Source organism: Apis cerana, linkage group LG9 (genome assembly GCF_029169275.1).
Source record: "Apis cerana isolate GH-2021 linkage group LG9, AcerK_1.0, whole genome shotgun sequence".
NCBI classification, from domain to species: Eukaryota; Metazoa; Arthropoda; class Insecta; order Hymenoptera; family Apidae; genus Apis; species Apis cerana.
In genome coordinates this window covers 6,839,951-6,862,985 of record NC_083860.1, presented here as the reverse complement: position 1 = coordinate 6,862,985, position 23,035 = coordinate 6,839,951, and the positions used below count along the sequence as shown (strand labels likewise).

Genomic DNA, 23,035 nt, shown 5'->3' with positions numbered 1-23,035 from the left:
ATAATTTGGAGTTGTTTATTAATAGAATGTTGTTTTTTTATAGAATGGTTATTATTTGAATTGTTCCTTTTTTTGATTAATTTATATTGAAGAAATTATGTATATATATCTCATATATTTTATATTAATTAATTTTTAGTAGAACTTGATGATTTTTCTTCAGATATTTATGGTTATGAGCTGAGCTATTAAGCTTTTTGATATATTAAATATTCGAAGAATTTTATATTGAATTTTTGCTATAATAAAATACCTATTAAAATACTGTGTTTTACTACCTAGGATATTATTTATTCTTTATATTAATTATCTTTTATTATTATTTGCGTTATAAATTCTTATTTGCTGTCCTTTCCTTCTGAAAAATTTTATCTGAATATTTTAATTATACTATAAAGATTGGAGATATCTATTATATATATATCTATTATATATTGGAGATTTCTATATTAGATTGTACAATATAATGATTGATGATGGCACGCGTGAAAAATATCCGTTTCATCTGATTGCGTTGATTTTTCTTGATTTTGCCGATGATGTGTAGAAAGAAATCAAATCACATAAGGAAGTCCATTAATAAATGGCAATGTTGAATGTTTCGTTTTTTGAAAGGTGGATAATGATTGCTGGAAAATATACATAGCCATAGACTAATAATTCATTTCTTTTATTTATTCTCAACTTATAATGAGTTTCCTGTTTCGATTTCAATTAATTTTATTATTAAAGTAACATCATTAAAAACTGTTTAAGTATATCGATTTAATCGTAATAATTAATTCTAGACTAGATCTAAAAAATTATATCTTACAATAAATCAATAATTAAAATATATAAAAAAATTTGATTTATTACAACTTAAATTAAATATCCTCTATCTTTATTTAAATGTTTTTAAAAAAAACATTTTATTCGTTATCGTATAATTTTCTTTCTTGTAAATTCTTTCAATTTTATCTTCATTCATTATTCTTCCATTAATTTAATTAATCGTTTCAATTCAAATACTTGAAAAGAAAACATATCTCAATTTTATTCAACCAATTTGCCCTTTATTATCCTTCCAATTTAAACATTTCAAAATTTTATTTTTCTATCGTTATAATTTCTTTCTTTTTTTTTTTTTTTTTAGAGAGAGAGAATATCAGTGTCAGCTCCACTTTTTTTTTTTTATCAGAAGAATCAGTGCACCGTGATTCCACGCTTGAATGAGGATATTCCCCGATATCGGAAACGCATTTCGCAGTTTCCGTTCGTTCGTCGAGCGAGCAGCTTCTCGGTGACCGATTTCGGATCGTGGTGTGTAATTTATAGCCAGAGAAACTGGAAGTAAGTCGATCCGATTATTTCTGCTGACGAAATTCAACGAGCGGGATCGACGTGTGATCGATCGAATTTTCCATGCTCGTTACGTTTCGTTTGCCAAATGGAATTTGCAAATAAATCTTTTCACTTGCAAGCAGGAAAAATATTTTTTTACACGTGATTTAGCGTCGTTATTGATTAAACGTGATTGCACTGTTCGCTTTGCAAAATTCATACAAACGATCGATGAATGGGACTGATTGAATTTTCCGTATTTTTTGAATTTCTTATTATATTTCTGATGCGATTAATTACAATATAGTATAATAAAAAAAAAAGAAAAAAAAATTATTTTCTCTCAGTATCGTTCATCGTCACAGAAATTTGCCTCATTATGTCATTGTTCGTGTTAAATTAGTGAAATGAGAATATAATGAAATTTTTTTTCACGTTCGTCGAATTTTAATTATCTAATGCGTTGCAGTAACTTTTTTTAATTAAAACAAATATCGCATTATCTTTCAATGCGCGAACGGTTTCTTCAACTGTTTCGTAAATACGTTCACAACGTATAGTGACGAAAAAGTAGGAAATAATTATCAAAATAATTTATTTCATTTTGACAAAAGATAAAAGTTACTTTAAAATTTGCGTGGCACGTATATTCGAAATGAGATTCATTATTTTTCAAAATTTTCATTTCGATAATTTTTGTCTCGAATAAAAAATGTTCGAGCCAAGAAGATAGGGATGTTACGGGATTCACAGAATCGCCTTTCTTATTATAGCACGCGTGCAACCACACAGCTCGTATTATCCTGAACGCTATATATAATTACACACTTACACCGTTCTTGGTCACGGTGTTTGTGACCACGCAGTTTTAATTAAACCGCATTATTTTTTCCTCCCTCCGTTGCCTACCGATAATCCACTAGATAAGATTTTCTAAATTGAGAACAGTCACTCGTTTATCACCCATAAGAATAAGGGAATCTCTAAGGGATTAGGCTGTTTAAGGACAGGTTCGTTAATTAATTCCAGCTTCTTCGTGCACGTAATCGCAACGATTATGCAGAATTATTCTAAGTATTCGATAATAATCGGTGTACAACATACGGCCGTTTCAGTCGATGAACAGAAATTAGGGAATTAAAAATAAATTTTTAACGCTTCGAATTTTTTCTTTTCGAAAATTTTGCGAACGAATAATTTTGTTTTCTCCGTATTTATCGTTTCTATTATACTTTAAAATTTTTGCTTACAAAAACGATAAGGCAACACGGGTAAAGGTAACGATAACGAATATCTAAATAAACAATATAAATACGTATTTTCGTGTATCAAATTTTGAATTTTCGAATTTAGAATTTTCATTCGTTTTTGTGAAACTGTATAATATTTTCGTAGAAAGATGAAATAAATAACAAATAATCCAAGATAATTATTAATCCTTCAAACGAAACAAAATTCTTGTCACTCACCGAATTTCAAAAATTACCATTTTTCCTCCATAACAAAATTTTGGATCTTTTGAAACGATATATTACAGATTAATCTTCTTCGTCACGAGAACCGGATCAAATATGGTTTTTGATTAACGTCACTTTGGTGCGGTGACGTCAGTGGTTGAAGCAATTTTGAAAACTTCGCACGAGATGAACGAGCCGGACACGAGAACCGTGAGACATTACGGTTCTCTGCGTCTTCCATTCCACATATTCTTATCTTTTAAACGACTTTGTTTTTTTTTTCGAAACGATTTATCTTTCGATTCTTTATCACATGCATAATTTATATTATAATTGCAACTTATTAGGAATTCGAAGAACATTTTGCAGTAGAAAAGAAAAGGCAAAATCCAATGTAAATACTACGAATGTAAATATTAAATATACGTGCTTTTTATATTTCTTTTCTTGGAGAAAAGAAAACACGGTAATTACGAAGAAACGAAACTTGAAACTTTCCAGTATCCTCTTCACATTACTATTTTTTTCTCCAAGAAATTATATTTTATTAACACCTATCTTTCGATTTGAACAATAATGGAAAGAAATATCCGAAATTTTTAAATTTCTAATCTTTCTAGAAAAATACCTGTCTATATCGATGAGTTCCCAATTAAAAACTTCACGCACGTTCGATATTTGAAACGGGTTATTTCCAATTATTTTTTCAATGTAAACATCGGTTTTTAAATACGAAATTTTCAAGAATTCGAAGCTTGTTCAAGCTCCTCGTATCCCCTTCCATCGCTCCCTCCTCTCTTGAGCGGGAGTCACGGCCTCCCGCTCGTTTTTTTCTTCGATTTTGGTGAAACGTCGCGCCAACGAAAAAGGGCCGGGACAAAAAAGGGAGCGGGATAAGTTACGGCTCCTAAAAAGCCGCCTGTGCTCTGCGCCGCGATCTTTGTCTCTGTCGGTTTATCCTTTCATTATGACAATTTAAAAAAAAAATCATCGCGGATTAAACTGTCATAATTTGATAGACGAGACCGATCTAGAACCGTAAATAGAAACTTTTATCTATTACTCTTTTATCTATGAAAGATATGCAATGTAAAAAAGAGAGGATTATTGAGAGGAAAAGATAAAAACGATACGTTGATCCACGATGCAAAAGTTAAAACTGCGATGAAACTCGTTTCCTGGTAATTTGTTTCTAGCGTAGCCTAGATCGAATTTAATATTACATTGCAGAAATTTCTCTTTGTTTCGACTGAAAAAAAAATTTCTATGACGCCGGTACTTCCTGCAGCAATAAGGGAGAGATGAAAAATTCTCGCCATTGGGATGTACAGGGTGGCCCGGTTGAATTGGAGATCGACGATTGGTTAAATTGCCTTTCTCATTTCGATTTGAATAAACTGATGTTTTCTGCAAAGAGACGACCGAGACAATTTCTTTCTTTTGTCCCTGCCAGGCGAAAGGTTCCGGCTTGGAACTTGAAAACTATCGTCTCGATATCGAAAGTGGAAGAAAGCGTAGGATCAGCATTACTGGGAAGTTCCATATATAGGGGGAAACTTAAAATTGAGAGTGTTTTTCGTATTTCGTTTTTGTTTTATTGAAATAAGGAGATAATCGTTTTAATTATATTTTTTTTAATTGGTATTAATTTTCGTTCTTTGATCGTCAAATCGAAATTTCTAAAAGAAACACCTTCTACTATATTCTACTATATTCTATATCTTCCTTTTTTGAATTTCTTCCAGTTATAAATACACTTCGTGACCTAATCTCTGAAAATATCTTCTCGAAGGCATCGTCACCGCCATCTGGCGATAATTTCTCCACTTTCTCGCGAATTATTCAATATTCAATCAATAATCGTAACTATCATCGACTCTCATCGATCAATCTCTTCTTTATAAAACTTTCCAAATATTTACTGAAAATTGCAATCGCATCAAACATCAATTTCCAACCTCTAAAATCATACTCACAGCGGTATCGTCACGCCATCTGGCGACAATTTATCGATTTTTCCACGAATTATCCAACATGGAGCAATCCAATCACGATCATAACTTCCAACTTTGCACTTTGCGCTCTACCTATTAAACCAATAACAGCGTTGCTGGACGTAACGTGGCGCCATCTGGCGACGATTTTCTACTTTTTCGCAAATTACCCATCGTCCAATAATCCAATCTCGATCACGACTCAACGCGCTCTGTTATTGAACCAATAATCGTATTATCGTATTAACCGCCATCTGGCGGCAATTCTTCGACTTTTCATCACGGATTTAACGTGCAACGATCCAATGTTCAATCGAGACACCCGGTAGACCACGGTCAGACGGTCGGCCGTGTTGGCGCGTGTACGTGTAAACGTTGCAGGCATATACTGCACCGAAAGCGGTTGACCCTGAGAGAGGCAGGCACAAAGGACTGATTCACCCCGGGGCCAGAGTGGAGTCCTCTCCTCGGAGAGCTCGCGTTCACCCAGGTCGACTTCGGTGAACCTCTCCTCCTCGGTTCCTCTCCACAAGTGACATAATCCAGCTGGATCTGGCCGCCGTTTTCGATTTAACCGCCGGCTCATCGTAATTGGTAACGTAATCGCGGATCATGATGCCACGGGTTAGAGGTCCGACCAGGTCCAACCGAGCTGGGAACGGTTCGCGAGTTTCTGATAGAGGAAGTCAACGTGCCGAGAGAAATCGAAATGTTTGATACGGCTATGTTTTATAGCTTCCAATTAATTCGAAGGCTTTCTGTGGAATTGAATTTCTTTTTTTTTTTTTTGAATATTTCGTAAAGAAGCCAAGTACTTATTGCAATATTTTCAGATTCTAACTGTAATCGTACCAAAGAGTTAGGAATCTTTCGATATTTCCAAGAGTAAAGTATTAATTATTGCTTTCAAAATTCATTGGAAAACTTAGGATCGAAACTTTACTATGTAACAAAATTGATAAAATAAGTCATTTTCGAGAAAGTAGTGGCAAAGAACGTTCGAATCGAATTCGGTGCGCAAAATAACAAAAAAAAACGAAACGATTCGCGAATTCGCGACACGCACGAGCGATCTCCTGTCGAAACGTGCCAAATTTCCGCGAACGATCGACGCGTGAAAAGACTAACTAGAAAGAGCGAGAGAGGAGGGAGGGACGCGCTAATAGAGCGTTGAATTTCGGTTTCGTTCGACGGCGGTTGGTATGCATAGATAATGCGGAAAAGTTGCGCAAGGTTTTCCTGTCGATTACGATCAAGGTGAAAGTCTTCGAGTTCGCCAGAGCGAAACGTTATCAATAGGCGGACCTCGTAAATTGCAGCCAATGTCGGGCGGAGAATGTCCTTTAACGAGGAAATCGTTTCAAGAATCTCGAAATCGTTAGTTCGGAGGATAATGCTTCCTCCCTAACGAGGCGAGCCTCCTTAATTCGCCATTGTTGTGGTGTAATTGATAGCCTTTGTGAATTTTGACCTCTTTTTACTCGCCTACGTGAAATTTTTCATTTAGTTTTTATCGGCAATTGTGGATACTGAATATACGTAATTCTGGAAATTAGAAGTGTTTCTTGAGATCGTGCATTGTTTAAAGTAGTTTACGATTGAATTTTTGATATAGGTTAATCAATAATTAAAATTTTCAAACTGTTATTTTGTATTCTAAGTTTTAAATTATTTGTTGGACTGTTTACAAAAGATGAGTTGAATATTGAGATAAATTGTGTGTTTTATGTGTATTTGTGTGTGCTTTAAAAATAGTGTTATTAGAGTTCAATTTAAATTTTCTTGCAGTAACAAATTGTAGAAAATCTCTGTAATAGTTATAGATTAATGAATTTTATTTTACTTCAATGGTCAAATTTTTTGTTGGACTACGTGTATTAATATTTCTTTTATTATATTCTCTGTATGTTATAAAATTTACGAATAAACAAATGTTCTTAGAATTTCATTTCGAAGAAGCGATATCCTGGGCGAAGGTTCGATCGATTTCATCGACCATTTCATCGACTTTATCTCAAACCACTGATTCCGTTGCTAGAAATAGAGGATTGCGTATGCAAAGCGGCTGGATTTTGTTTTCTTCAACGTTAAACTCATAATCTAGTCGAGTTTTATTCGTTTCTAAACGAGCGCCTCGATTTCTGCACTAAATCCTTCATTTCGTAATAGTCTACAAACGGTATTTTAAATCGCAAAAAGCTATTCTGTTCAAAATACAACGTTCGATATAAAATTTCTCTTGAAACATTCTATACTGAATTTCAAACAAATGTATCTTGATTATATTAAAAAAAAAATTAACAAATCAATTTATCATCTAAAAATATTAACTCAAAAATTTCTTTAATACAATTTTTCATAGAATAAAAATTTTGTTCTTCCTTTTAAATATTTCTCATTTATAGTTGACAATTTCTCAGATCAACTTTAACCTTAAATTTATCATTATTCTATTTCTGGCGAATTATTTCAATTTCCTCTTTTAATGCTAAATTATTTTATACGTCAAGCGAGTATCCCTTACTTTTTTTCAAGAAAATTTCAACCTAATTTCGCCTTCATCTTGGCGAATTTAATTATCGATCGAATCAGAAGATTGTAATACGCTTCGCATCGAAATGAAATTTTTTTTAATTAACGATCGTTGGACAAGCTTGAGTAAATGTTGCGCCACACTGAAATTTTGTATCACGCCTGTATTCCGTGATTAACGCACAAAGAGAGGAGAAAAGATTCTTCGGCTTCTATTATTATCGATGCCGGGAAATAGATTCGGTTCGAACACGTAATCCTTCACAGTGCACAGTGCAATAAAATTGGATTTGCTGAAGATGCGCTTTAAAGAGTTTCATGTTTGATGAAATTAATTGTGTGAAATTATTATTATTGTTATTATTATTATCTATTTTAACTTTTTTTCTCATCTTATAGAATTGTTATTTAAAAATAACAAAGATGCAAAGTTCTTATTTATTTAGAGAATCTTCTCTTTATGAATTTCTTTGTTTCGACAAACAATGTACTTTAGTTTATTGCGAAACGTACGAATTTTTATTATCTTTGTATTTAATAATTTCGTTCCTGATTTTATTTTTATTTATTCCTTTTGTTACAATATACATGTTCTAACAACGAAGAAGATTATTTAAAAGATGCTCACTTATCGATCACTCATTCGTTAAACAATCTTCATCGAAGATATTTTGATTAATCTCATTTACTGTCATTTATTTGTTATTCGGAAAAAAAAAAGATAGAAATTTACATTTTTACAGAATTAATAAATTTGCAAAAAGAATATATTCAATCACTGATGAAGGAAACTTCATTCCAGTTTTCCTTTTCTTTTTTTTCTCCTCTCGTAAATAACGTGAATAGAAGACACGCCTCATAGGAGAGGAATCCTAGCGATGCTGAGTAGCTGTTGAATAAGTGACGTAACTTTGGATCACAACGAAAGAAAGCGAAGGCGTTCAGGCGTTGCACGAATGGACGCGCGTGCAAAAATGTCGGATCGCATTGTCTCGCGTGCTGGTACAGGCGAGAAGATCTTGTCGTACCAGAAAGATCGCGACTCGATCCACCGATAAATTACTCGAGCAACGAACTCATCTATGGATATAAAATAAATAAGACGCCGGAGGTCGTTGAAACGAAAGAGAATGGAGAACATTGTCTTATCCTCTCTTATTAAATTTAATAATTCTGATTATTTGTTAATTTTAAAAAAATTCTTTTCTCCAAGCAAACTGAACAATTTTTATATTCTCTGTTAATCGTGATATTAATTTTGAAGTAATTATCGATCATTTGACTTTTTCCCTCGGTAAACAATCGAATAAAAAAAGGAAAAAGAAATCGAAAAAGAAATTACACAACTTGAGGTATTCCACGCAAGAAAAAAAATAGGAAGTAGCACAGCATCCAAAAAAAAAACAAAAAATACTAAGAATAAATAATTCTAAAAAGAAAATTCTAAGAAAATTCAACAGAAGAAAAGGCACAGAGAGAGAAAGAGAGAGAAAGAAAAGAAAAAAGAATAGGAAGGCAACGTGGACGGAAAACGAGCGCGATTCCGGCGTAGCGATGCAAACCTTTCCATTACACCAAAAGGGTTCCGTGATCCCTCTGCGTTCCCCTCGCGAGGGAGCATGAGATCCTCGTCATTCGAGAAGAGGATATTATCTTATGCGAATCCGTACACCGGTATTATTAGACAAACCGAATGCCGTAGAGAATGACCATTAGAGAAAACGTTGGAAACGCGACTGTATCCTATCCACCCTTTTCCTGCCCGCCCATGCACACACACACACACACACATACATACACGCACACGCATACACGCAGAGCGAGTTCCTACGATCGTTTCGCACGCAATTACAAGATCCGTCTTTTGGCGCGAGGCAAAACGCTGCCGAGAGATTCGAAACGATTCCAAGAAGATTTCTGTTTTAAAACGTTCCGCCAATCTGGGGAGATTATCGACAGCGAGAAAACAAGGCGGAAACTTGATCCTTCGTGCTGGTCACGCCATTTTGATAATATCGGTTGTTTTTTTTTTTGGAGAGATGATTTATGTTCTTAGATTTTTTTTTTATGTGGTAATAAAAATTGTTATCTACATTTAACGTTAAATTCAATAGATCAGGTTACGTTAAATAATATGTAAAGTGTTTATTGTTCAAAATTAATAACGAATATCAACTTCGACGTGGAAGTTTTAACATTCGATTCATAAAATTATTTTGATATGTATTTTGACAATCTTATCGACAAAATTCCTTAGTTTCAATCATTTCGTTATTTATATCAAACAAATTATACGTAGAATAAAAATTGTTATCTATATTTATGTTAAATATAATAGATTAAATAGTCAGGTTAAATAATATCAAGTTTAATATGGAACTTTTAACATTCATAAAATTATTTTGATATCTATTTGGCAATTTTTATCGACAAAATTCCTTCGTTTAATTACTTATATCAGAGAAACTATGTGTAGAATTAATCTACCATATTTCCCCTCCTATAAAATTATTTTTCTATACATTTAACAATTTTGTCATCGATTCTTGTGGAAGAAAATCATCTTGATAGATACGTATTCTTCGTAAAGGTAACGTCAAAGGTCCTCGTCAGTGCGGCCGATCTCGACGGGATAAACGCAGAAAGAAAATCCCTAGGAATCCGTAATTACCGGTATTGTTCGAGCGCGAAACTTCGGTTTACCTCGAACGCGCACGAACCACCGGTTACAAACCATTGTATGCTTAATTACAACCGTCGTAACCGTTCAATTTCATGCTGTTTCCCGATAACACGACCACCCTATTGTGCATTACCCTCGGATAACAATGAAAAAAGCGTGATATTTTTTTTTTCAAAAGTCGAAAGTGTGCCAGATGCGCTTTTTAATTTGTTCGATCAATTGTTGAAACAAACGAGCGAGCGAGCAATGTTTAATTAACACCACATCGTTCTCCAACATAATTCGAGAATATTCATAATTTCCCTCCCAATTTTTATTTCTCTCCTTGCATTCGAAATGATTTATAAGCTGTTCGTTAATAAGAGATAAACACGGTTATCGATGATATTTTATTTTTGCTATCGACGGTTCGGATAGAAAAATTCAAAGATAGCCGGAGCCTCGAAAAAGCTGCTCTACCGGTTTCAAATTATGTGCGGCGCACATAGTTAATCGAGGTTATTTTTTGTGCAATAAATTATATGAAGTTTTGTTGCGAAAACTTTTAAATATTTAAATTTGTTCCTGATAATGAATCTTATCAATCATCGTGAGTGAAATTTTCTGAAATATTTTCCCATTCCAAGCATTCTTGTTTCATTTTCTAAAATACCGCTCGCGCTCGTTTATTATTTTTTTCCAGCCGAGCCCTTCAATTAACATATCGATTTCTAATCGACGATTTCGAGGAAAGCATAAGGAGAAAAGTAAAAGCGGTGAAAGCTTGGAAATAACAAGTGCTCCAATATAAGATGTGGGGGGGTATGAAAGTTTGGGTAAAGGTGAAACTTTGGCCTAATGAGGGGTAGTGTTAGTTAAAAATTAGTGTGCATAAATTACGCGTGGCCGAGGAGACGGAACAAAGTTTTACGTGGTTATGTCGATGCATTGTGCAACGATGCTCTCGAGAATTTCTTAAATGTCAGATGGTTAACCGTGCATTCGATTCCAATTCGTTCTTCCTTAAAATCATCCTTCCATTTCCCATTTTCCAGTTTGAAATTCATCTTCTTTCAAATCTGACGATTTCATTCTCGGAATAGATTCGCCATTTCGATTCTGTATTATCCTTCCATTTTAATTCCAATTTTATCTTTTAAGCTATAATCTCTTAATCAAATTTCTAGATTTATTTCTGATCGAATTACTTAGGTTGAAATTATAAGTAAAAAATTTATTTTTCGATCTTCTCTAAATTTTTTATGAATTTGCGGATATCTATATTTAGACTTCGTATCATTTTTGTAAGGAATTCATTAAAAATGATGATTGTCGTACAATCTTATTGCAAAAATGTTCAGAAAAAGGATGAACGAAATATTTAAATTAAAAATACTTGTTATTATTACATTTACAAGATAAATATATATGTATACGTATATCTATAATTTAAGGTCCATTTGTTCTGTTAATAAAAAAACATAAATTTGCATAAATAATAGATAATTATATAATATTGAATATATATACAATTTTATCCTCTGACATTTCTTCCTACAACCTTTCAAATCTTTCCTCTGCCTACAATCCTTTCCAATTATACAACGAATTCACTACAATTTTTTTGTCTCTTTAAAGTTTCTCTGTAATAAAAATACAAAACATAAAAATTATCCTTAATCAAACGTCCATTTTCCAATAAATAAATCAATCTACCAACCTTTTCCAATTACAGAAAGAATTTTCCAACATAAAATAATAATAATAATAATAATAATAAAACAATAATCTTTCTTATAAATTTTGGAATGAAAAAAAAAAAATAAAATAAAATTTCTCTGTTAAATATCATTTTCTAATGAATAAACCGATGGTTAACACACTGTAATTCTTAGTGAATCGTTTCGAATGACCTTTCTACAACACGAAGAGCGGCCGACAGCGGGATGATGATGATGATGATGATGATGATGATAGTGTTGGAGTTTGCAAGGCGCATCCTCGCGAATCGACAAACCTATACTCTTGCAGAGGAAGGGGATCTGTGTTACCCAAGATACTTTACTTTCTACATTCCACGGGAGACAATACGTACACCCACGCAACTTGCTCGTGTACCTGTCTCCGCGCGCTGGAATTGCTCTCCCGAACCATTTTCCTCCAAGTTTGATCAGCCAGATGTTTGCCAATTTCGGAAGCAATGTCGTTTTCGTAATTGAAAACAGGGTTATTGGAGTTTTGGGACGATTGTTGTTGGGAACGAGGAATCCGGTTTTGTTGGAATTTTAATGAAACTCCATGGATGGAATTTTGGCTTTGGGCGAAAAATGGATACGAGGGGGGTTAAGGAAAAGTTGGATTTAGGTTTTTTAGCGGAAGGCAGAGAGGATAGAATTATATTAGGTTTTATATTGAATTTGGAAGAGGATATTGAAGGTTTTAATGGTTGGAATTTTGAATGGAAAATGGAAACGAGGAGTGGGAAAGTTTAAGTTTAGTGAAAAGCAAAGAGGATAAAATTATATTATTTTATATTGAATTTGGAAAAGGATATTGAGGATTCTAATGAAATCTCCATGAATGGAATTTTGGTTTTGGATGAAAAGTGGATCCGAGTAGGATAGAGGGGTTTTAGGATAAAATTATATTGCTTTTACATCGAATTTGGAAAGGAACACAATATGGTTTTAAAAAAGAATAATATGGAAGAATAGAATTTAATAGAATTAAATTATTTTTTTTAATATTTTTTCTTTTTCAAAAACATAGTTCGATTCCTCCTGGATGTAATAGTATTCTGTTAATCTCTGACACTTGGATTGCAGGAAGACGGATGTATAAAGTTTCACGTTAATGACATAATCAGATCATATCTTTAACAGCAGCTTTAAACAAAGCAGGAAATTCCAACAATATTAACATTTTTTCAAATAACAATAATAATAATATAAAATTATCAAATAACACAATAAGAGACGCAAATATTTTTAAAATTGAGTCTACGAAGATTAATCGATTTTTAAAACAATGCGACATGAAATTATATACGTGAATGCATAGACTCTACTTGTAAATACATATAAAATGTCAATGTATTCATTGCATGGTCAAGTCTATCATTCAAGAGATAGAGGCAAGGACTCGAAGTTCCGGTTTTATGGATCGTGTTATCGACATTGAATCATCTGTAGGGAAAAACTTCATTTCAATACGGAATGTTAAATTTATTTACACGATATGCCAGATAAATAAAAACGCTGTTCGTAGCGTTGAAAAATTATTGCAAATAATAAAATCATTCTTTGAATTTTTCCACTGAATTTTTCAATAATTATAATATTTATAATATAATTTTTATCAAAAGGATGTTGAACATATAATTGTATTGACATAATTGTTACGTTGTGTTTCAGAAAACGAGAGGATTGTGTGTGAACTGAGAGTGTGACACTGTGAGTACAATGTGTGGCTGATGTAGTGTGCAAGGATGAGATTGAAGAACAAACAACGTTTGGTGAGTGGAAAAGAATATTTTAAAGAATACCAATTCTTGATCTAATTATACAAATCGTTCTAGATTCTAAATTTTCTTCTTCTTGAAATATGTTATTTTAAATATCTATCGGAAATGTAATTAAAATCGATATATAAATTCTCACTTTTCAAATTGAATTAAAATTAAAATTGAAGGAAATGGAGAGAGGGAAGTCGTTCGATTCTAGTTGTGACAAATTTATTATCGTACGGATGCTGAAATATCATGGCGTACGATCGAGTCTATTAACGGAATCGCAACCTCGGAATTCCGGTTTAGCCGTTCGAATTAACATACGACAACATGGAACGGCCTGGAATAAACCTCGATCGATCGATTTCATCCGCGACAATAATCTCCACGCGAGATTTAACGGCCTCACTTTCCCTGATAATTAACGATAAACGTGTATCAGACAAGGTGAACCTCATGGTTCGAACGATTAATTTCGCCATTCTCTTCTCTTCCTCCCATTCCAGATCCCTTTACTCGTTTCCATCGTTCAGATCTTCCATTGGATTAAATCATTGCTCCTCAGAGAGGATCCATATTTACTTTTAAGATTCTCGATGATTGGATAGATGTGCAGAATCGTAGTAATTATAGTCTTACTCGAAATTTTGCTGAATGAAACAAGTTGATTTTTTCTTTTATTTTTAAGGATAGAGATCAATACTTGAGCGCCTTTGATTTTCGGCCAGAAAATTTAAATTTCTTCGAGAAAATATTTAACAATTATTGCATTGCATGGAGGACTATGTAATGAATTTTGCAATGTTTCGGGTAGAAGAATCGAGTTCATACGATGAAAGTTTTTCTGATGGAAAGTGCCGTAGGTTATCGATGACCCACTGGAATGGAGAGTTCAATCGCTATCTCCAAGTGAAATTTCTTAAAATTGCAGGACCAATTTTCATCGAAGCGTTAACTAATTGCAATAACTCGATTACTAAGGAGAAATTCTTTTAAAATTGGGTTAAATTTTAAAAAAATTCTAACTACTATTTAATCGTGAAATAATTCGTTCAAAACGATTTCCTATCTATTCCGAACAAATCGGTAATATTATTCTTCTTACGTGAAAATTATTTTAAACGAAAGTTTAACGAACGGTGAAAGCGTTCCTTCGAAGTGAATGAGAAACCCAACGCTCAAAAAGATGTTATTGAAAATGAATAATCAACACGTTGCTCGTAGAAATCTAACGAAACGAAACGAATTATTGCTCGAAATAATCGGCAATCTTCCTTTCATTTTGATCAATCACAATTGCATAATTTAAAATTATTATCAGACACGTTTGATTTATTTCACGCCCGTAAACCGTATCGTATTTCCACTTTTATTTTTCTTTGCATTTTATTTTCAAAAAAATAAAAAAAAAAAAGAAAAATAAAACCTGAAGCGGTATATTGTCTTATTGGAAATTTAATTAATCTTAAAAAAATAAAGATATAATATTAAACGTGAAAAGATTAATGAAAAAGGAAAGAAAAAAGAAAAAAAAGGCGCTTTCATGTCGTTGTAAATACTTGTAGACAACGTTGACAGTTTATTGTCGCAACGTGTAATGAACTGGTCGTTGAAATCACCGGTTGCTCGTCCACCATGCGTTAAAGTCACCGAACAACGTCGAAGCGCGGAAATTATCTTTGACGAGACCGAAGACAAGCGAATGAATTACAGCAGCAGCGGTAAGAAATGATCAAAGAGCTGATTCACACGCTCACCCCTGGAACATTGTTATAATTAATATATTGAAAATTACACGTTGAAACTTCCTTTACAATTATAAACCGTTAACATTTCCTCGTGTAAACTAGTAGTAGATTGACTAATGTACATTGAAATTCTAGCTTTGCAACGAATCAATTATTCATTTACGTGGAATTGAGATTTTATACGATTTTTATACGATCGATCGATTCAACAAATTGAAATGATTTAGAATTTTCGTAATTAATTATTTCTCGCGAGAATTTTTTTTCTTTTCCTTTTTCTTCTTCTTCTTTTTTTTTAATCAACAAAACGGATAAAAATTTTTAAGGCGTTTTGAGAAAAATTTCTATCGATCGGGATATTGTAAAACAGAGAAATTGAAAGTGTAAGTTTAAGTATCGTTAAAATTAACACGTGTTGTAATAGTGTTTTGGAATGACAAGAATATTTTCGAGCGAAAGTTGTAGACGAAGATTTAAGATGCGTCATAAAAATTAATAAATACCGCGCATAAAATCTTATTGTTTATTAATTACTGTAACAAATGACTTTTGAAAAGTTTAAAATCCACGCTCTTTCTACACACTTATTCCCATAAAAAAAGTTTTCTCGATCTCGAGACACGGAAGCTATTTGAAGAGATTATCTGCATTTCTAGCAAACGCGATTCTCGGCATCCTTGAAACGTAATATTCTCAAGGAACAAAATAAAAACACGTACAAATCTAGGTTATCGAATTCTCGTTCTACTTGAAAACGAGTCTACTTGGATCGCCGCGAGATTTTTCGTCTTACGTAACTCTAGAATGAAGATAGGTAATCGCGAGAATACGCGTAAATCATCCGACAAAAACAAGCAGAATTAATTTCACGATAATTCATTCCTCGTTCGAGGAAGAAAAATATCCCTGATATATTTCTTTTTTTAGAATCGACGCTCCTTCTTTCTTAATTCTTTGTAAAAATAAACTAAAAAAACAACCTCGAATATAATATATCGTAATCGAAATAACGACTACAATTTATATAATGAAACCCGAGCTCTTATTCAATTCTTCCAACGCGGAATTAATCATCAGGAAAAAATCGTTAAAAAGAAAAAAATCGCAATATATTTATATTCTCGCACAATCCACGAATAACGAATGAACGAATACTTAAAATTTACTCTCGATTTTCAAGATAATCCTCTACTCAATCAATCAAGAATATCAATTTTTCAATCACCTTCTCAACCGGATAATCACCGGATTCATCGTTTTCCAATTAGTAGTTTCAAATTAAGTAATTTCCATTAATATTAATTAACGGCCGGGCGATTCATCTTTTCCCCCGTCTAATCGTTTACAGGATACTCGAGGCATCGGTTAAAAAAGATAAATAGACAAATAAATATATTCATCGTTGATTCATCGATCGACAAAACGGCGACAATAGCGAAAATATCGAGATATGAATTATGGACGAAATACCGTGCGACGAGGAGACAATGGGTGGAGAGTTAACGGGTTCCAAAGCGCTCGTTTAATTAATAGTTGGTTCAGGCCAAGAGGGGACACGCGTACGGAAACACGCGGCGGCCGATAATTTCACGGAGCTGATTTAATGCAGACAAATCGGAGTTGTGGTTGTTCCAGGAACGGGTTCCCTTCCTTTTTGCCATGGAACCGGTATTTTGCTTAGGATTACGTTTATCGCAAAAATTTTATCCCGAGGAAATTTATCATGCCGCCGCTCTATTCTCGCTCCTCTCCCCACTTTCGTTCGTTTGTTTTTCCCGATCCGTGATTGAGTCGTGAATATTAATTGGAATTTTATTAGGGGACAGGATGGATAGATTGTTTCGCGCGACAATTATTTTGGCTCTAGAGAAATTTCTATCCACGTTTCACCTTTTTGTTTGTTTGTTTGTCTATTATTAACTATTTTATGATCGAATAGAGTATTTTGCGATGAATGCGGGAACGACATTGCACAGCGATTGCGGTGGCAGCTCATTAAATTGAAAATTTATGCCCGTGCATAAATTAATATTAATTTTTTCATTATACTTTTTACTTACTTGTTGTTTTTCGTCGAACAATCAGCATGAATTCGAAAGAATAGATTTTCTTTTCCTTTATTTATTATTTACGTCGAATCGAATTACTGCGATTTAAATAATTATCTGTTTCTTCTTCTCCCGAATTCTTCTTCTCTTAGCTGCGAATATTTAATACATTCATAAAATAATATCCGGAAATGGAATGGAACGAAACGAATCTGTTAAAAATTCCTCTCCGAAAAGAAGAAAGAGAAAATGAATTTCTCGTGAACGAGTTCGTCGAATGGCGAAAGTGGAGGATTTGAATGGGGGAAGGGAGCGAGTCAGGATCAGTCGGGATTTTCTTCCACGTTCGCGTCATCTCGAGGGGGGAGGGAGGGAAAGGAAATCATATCGAATCATCGTCACGCGCGATCACCCCGAATTTTTTTCCATATCTTCTTCCAGTCCTCTGTCTGCCTACGTGCTTCACGCATGAACAATATGCGTCGGTCATAAGCACGGACGTGCGTAAGCCTTTCGACCGTATAAATAAATATACCCGCGCTTTTTTTACTCGTTTTCGCTGTGGAATAGAGAAGAGAAGAGAAGGAAAGGAAAGGAAGGAAGGAAAGAAAGAGAGGGAGAGAAGAAGGGAAAAAAAAGAAGTGGAAAAAGGGAATTCGCATTCCACCCGGTTTATGCACACACCGCCGCCGAGAGTAGAACTATTTTTGCCGAGGAAAAGTGCAACGCTCAACCTGCGTTCAATATGGCGCATGGCAACAGAACTTGTTTTCTGTTGTGTTGTGTTTGCCGTCCTCTTTACACGCCGAGTTTTTAAATTTACTTTCGATCTCGAATCATTCTTCTCGGGATAATCGAGATGAGTTATTCGGTTTCCAAAAGAAAAAAAGTTTTAAAAGTGGCGGGGTAAATGGAAGGGGGGAAAAAATAAAATAGGAGATGAAAGTGAGGTTTCGAGGTTGGTTGGGAAAAATCGATATGCTGAGATTGAAAAAAAAGATTAAATAAAAATATTGGACAGATCAAATTGTAAGGTATAAATGTGAGATTTTTAAAATTGTTTTTAAATCACTTATATGGATGTCGTCGCATTTAGATATCTCGAAATAAACGTGATTGTCTCGTTAAAAATACTGGAAAATTTCTTTTCTAGATGAAATGAAAACGATAGACGATATGTAAAGTTAATTTCTCTGTAAAGAAATGTATAATTTATTCTTGTTCAACTTTGAATATATGTCATATAATTGTGAGATAGAGTTAAAAATTTTAAGAATTTTAACCATTCGATTAAATTTTAACTGTGATAAATTTCTAATTTCGTCATTGGATATTATATATCAGATACGAGAAATAGTTTTGAATCACTATTTTTCTGAGAAAAATATTAGAGATTTCGCAAAATTCTAAAAACGAGCCGTTACTTTATTTTCTCTTGCCTTCATTATTTTAATTAATATTATTCCATGCCTTGCGAATAAACGAAAAGAATATCTTCTCGATATTTCGTTTTCCTTTTCGAAATAGTAGTTTTCGTTTTAAATTACGTTTCTAATTGCGACGCTGATCGAGTTATTTTCGAAACGGTATGCGTGGCTAAATGTAACGAAGGTTGAATTCTTTCGATCGAATCGGCTGAAATCGGTAATTATGCGCATATCTCGTTACTTTGTTTAAATTCTGTTGACCGCGCACGCACACTTTTCATATTCGAATGATGAATGATTTAAGACCAATTTTTTCCCCCACTAAAGTTCTCCGATTTTTGCTTCGGTTTTCATTCTATTTCAATCGATTTTTCTCCCCTTCAATCGCAATTAATTTTCTCGATGAGAATTAACGGAATCTTTGTTTCGATTTTTCAGAAGCTAGAGATCCATGAAACAAAAAGATTCGAACAGTAATTTCATAGAATTCTGAAATTCTACAAATTTGCGATTATAAAGATTAAAAGAAATATATTTTTTTTTTTTTTCGTTTCAATATTATGTCATTTGTGAGAACAGAGAGAGGAAATAACGAACGACGTTCGCGGAGATAAAAGGATTTTCCTTGCCTAGACAAAAATATCGATTATCGAGTAAGCGGGAAAAATAGATGTGAATGGATGAAGGATATTTAAGTAGCAGCTCATAGAAATCGTGACATTGCAAACAGATGGAACAATAATTTTTCTCGAAATGACATCATCTGTATAAAATTATTCCCCCTTTTAAATTGTTTTATATATTATTTAGAATAATTTTTTCGACGATATCTATTTTATTATTAATTAATCGCATAAAATTATTTTTTTAATTTATTCTTCTCTCCTATTGTTAAAATAACTACCGAAATAAAATTCCTCGAATAAATATATTTTTATCTTTTCGTACAAATCTATTCTCCATTATTTTTACTTCAATTATCGTTTCAAAACAATCAATTCGATCAGGCTAAAGGATATTCAGGAAAAATGACATTCCCTCCTAAAAATTAAATTGGTGTTTAGCAAAAGATACCAGTCTATAAAACCGAGATTAATTTTCAATTGTTCGCATCTAGATTAGTTCCTGTCTACATACATTATCTCGTACAGTAGATCATTTCGAGAAGATGGATCGTAATAGGTTGCAATTGAAATTAACAGCTTCGAACGTGTGTTGGTGAAATACGCAGAAGGTTAACGAGTTGGAATAGTCTATAATTTTAATTAAATCGCGATTATTGTGCGGAGAAAACGGTTTTAATCAATTCGTATGGAACGAATCACGAACCTTGGCGTGTCGAAACGCGCGCATATCGATTAAATTTTATTATATCGCGACTCGATATCATGTTGAAATTTCGATTTTTCGAAAATTTTTTATTTTTTCAATCCTTCGAGATTATGGAATATCCAATTTGAAAATTTTTTAAGCCTCGAAATTTAGAATATCTTTTTGAAAAGTTTTTGAATTTTCAAATTTTAGAACTTTGCAGGATTTTGAGATTCCTGATTCTTTGGAAATCTATTAAATTCCGAATCTGTGCAATTTTTAAGAACTATAGATTTTCAAAATTTTAAAAACTTTTTTTGAAACTTTTGGACTCTCTCAAAATTTTGGGACAGATAGATTTTTAAAATTTCAGAATTTCTGTATTTTTCTTTTTCTACGATCGCAAGGCGAAGATTAAATTAAAAATAAATCTTTGTCTCTGGAAATCAATAATCAATTGTCTAATGATTTTAAATGATTATTTATGTTTCAATTTTTAAATGACAGAAGATTTTACGTTTGTTTATAAATATTTTTTTTCTTTTTTTTACTTTATCTTTTCGGTGAAGAATTAATAAGTTTTATTTCAATTTCTATTAATACAACGGAACATAAGTTTTTTCTAATTTTTTTTTTCTTAGTTAAAATGATTAATATGGAAATCGATGCAGTTTGTCAAGAATTCAGATATGCAATTAGTTACGTCAATTAGACATATCCTGCTTACTGATTCGAAAAGATGTCCTGCGTACGTTTCAAGAATTTTCTTTAATTTAATCCAATGCATTCGTTTTTTATCGATTCGAATTATCACAGTATTTTACTATTTTTTCTAGCTTCTAGAAATCCGCATTTACTCATCACCAAGTTTTCTTGATACGACTTGTACAATTCCAAGAACGAAGTAGATAATAAATCTTTTTTTATTACAAAAATTCCAATGACTAATTCTGATTACGGAATAATTTTTCAAGCTTACTTACAATTTTAAATATTTAAAAAGATATAAGATATATTCAGATATAAATGAAAAATCCCTTCCCAAAATTCCTTTCCCTCATCAATTAATAAAACCCAACTATTAAAATAAAAATATCACCCGAATAAAAGAAGTTCTTCTCGATTTTCTTCTGAAAAATCTCATAATCAAATTAAAAACGATTCTAAAATAACAACAAAGCTGAATTAAAAGAAAAAAAGAAAAGGAAAGGGGAAAAAATGATCTCGAATATCAAATCGATTACCTTTGTCTTCGCGCATATCCCCATCTCGCTCTCCAATCTTCGAGAACACGCTCCAACCGACATTCTCATACTCGCGGCTCGTGTAAACATCTGGAAACACGATTCGCGGACAGAATTCTTTGCCTGTCGAGGGAGATATTCGAGAGAACATCCGATACAGAGACAGAAACCGAGCAACCTGGACCCAGGCTGGATCGGTTTGATTAGAAAGTGGGACACAGGTAGACACTCGTGGTGTGCCGGTAGCTCGCTTGCTCCAGCCCCCCAGGGTCCTTGCCGACCCACACATCCACACATATATGCGCGCACACAATGATCTACCCTCGCACGTCTCAAGAACACGCGTGGGTACAAGCGTGTTCGTCGGTGTAGGTCCGCAATATGGCCGCCTCCGTAATATACGGAGTAAATATGCGAGCGTCATGTACCAGGTGGTTCTTGAAACATGTGATACCACTTGCTCTCAGGATTTTTTGTCGTTCAACTCTACGCGTCACTTTTATTTTGAAATGGTGTATTTTCTTTATGGGCGAATTATTTCGAGTGAGGTGTGTGTTTCCGATATAAGTGCGTTTGCAATTTTTTTTTTTACTTTTTCTTATTTTCTATTTTGTGATATATTGTGAACGTTCTTTTTCCTTAAAAAAATTTTCTTTAAAAAAATGGGAAATTCGTTAAATTTTTATATGCATAGGTATGGTATTGGTAGATTTTAAATTATCTTTTTAGGATATTTTTACAATATTCTTTTTAGATCACATGTTCTTGTCTAGAAACAAAATATTTTAATATCAATTGCATTACTTTTTACTTTGAAATGGTGTGTCTTTATGGACAAATTATTTCGAGTGAGATGTGTGTTTCCGATATAAGTGCGTTTGCAATTTTTTTTTTTACTTTTTCTTATTTTCTATTTTGTGATATATTGTGAAATATTGTTCTTTTTTCCTATTTTATTTAAGAAAAAAATAGGTGATTCGTTAAATCTTTATGTTCCGTGCAAGGATGTGATATTGGTAGATTTTGAGTTATCTTAGTTTTTGGAATATTTTTACAATGTTCTTTCTAGATCACATGTTCTTGTCTAGAAACAAAATATCAATTGCATTACTTTTTACTTTGAAATGGTGTGTCTTTATGGACAAATTATTTCGAGTGAGATGTGTGTTTCCATAAGTGTGTTTGGAAATTTTTTTTTATTTTTTATTTTGTGACATATTGTGAATCTTATTTTTTCTTTCTTTTAAAAAAAAGGGGGAGGTGTAATTTGTTAAGTTTTTGTTTTACTCACGGATATGGTAAATTTTGAGTTATCTTAGTTTTTGGAATATTTTTACAATATTCTTTCTAGATCATATATTCTTATTTAGAAACAAAATATTTTGATATCAGTTGCGTTATTTTTTGAACTTTGAAATTTGCTTTTTTTCTTTTTTATTTGAGATCGAACAATTTATTTTAAATTTTTAGAACCTTTCGTCCAATGCAAAATATTTCAACATCTTTTATATCTAAAAGAAACGTGCGATGTTGAAATATGACATTGACAATATTTTATATTATTCAACAATACGTTTCAATATTTTATTCGTTTTTTTTTCTTTTTTCAAACGATATACCTGAAACGAGGTATTTCAAGAATATTTATTTGCATGGCCATAAGAGATGGAAATCGAACTTGTAATTGCATAGTTTTATCGCGAACACAATGACTTAGAGTCGTAATTTCTCGTTGAATTATTTATTGCGAAAGTCGTAGACGCGTGTAGCGAATCTAAGGA

At 32.9% G+C, this 23,035-nt stretch overlaps 2 protein-coding genes across 10 annotated transcripts in view; one reads left to right on the top strand and one right to left on the bottom strand.

Moving 5' to 3' along the window:
* Positions 1–23,035, top strand: part of LOC108001691 (uncharacterized) — a 99,776-nt gene that overhangs the window by 20,150 nt on the left and 56,591 nt on the right. For 2 of the 4 annotated variants that reach the window (XM_062079265.1, XM_028664867.2), the window contains exon 2: positions 13,382–13,482. The gene's annotated coding sequence lies outside the window, so the exon portion shown is untranslated. Of the gene's footprint in view, positions 1–1,135; positions 1,333–13,381; positions 13,483–23,035 lie in introns of all 4 variants that reach the window. The other 2 variants (XM_062079264.1, XM_062079266.1) reach the window with 2 other exon arrangements.
* Positions 1–23,035, bottom strand: part of LOC108001480 (uncharacterized) — a 64,658-nt gene that overhangs the window by 18,448 nt on the left and 23,175 nt on the right. For 2 of the 6 annotated variants that reach the window (XM_062079259.1, XM_062079263.1), the window contains exon 1: positions 2,793–3,027. The exons of the other annotated variants lie outside the window; for them this stretch is intronic. The gene's annotated coding sequence lies outside the window, so the exon portion shown is untranslated. Of the gene's footprint in view, positions 1–2,792; positions 3,028–23,035 lie in introns of those variants that run through there. 6 annotated transcript variants of the gene reach the window in all.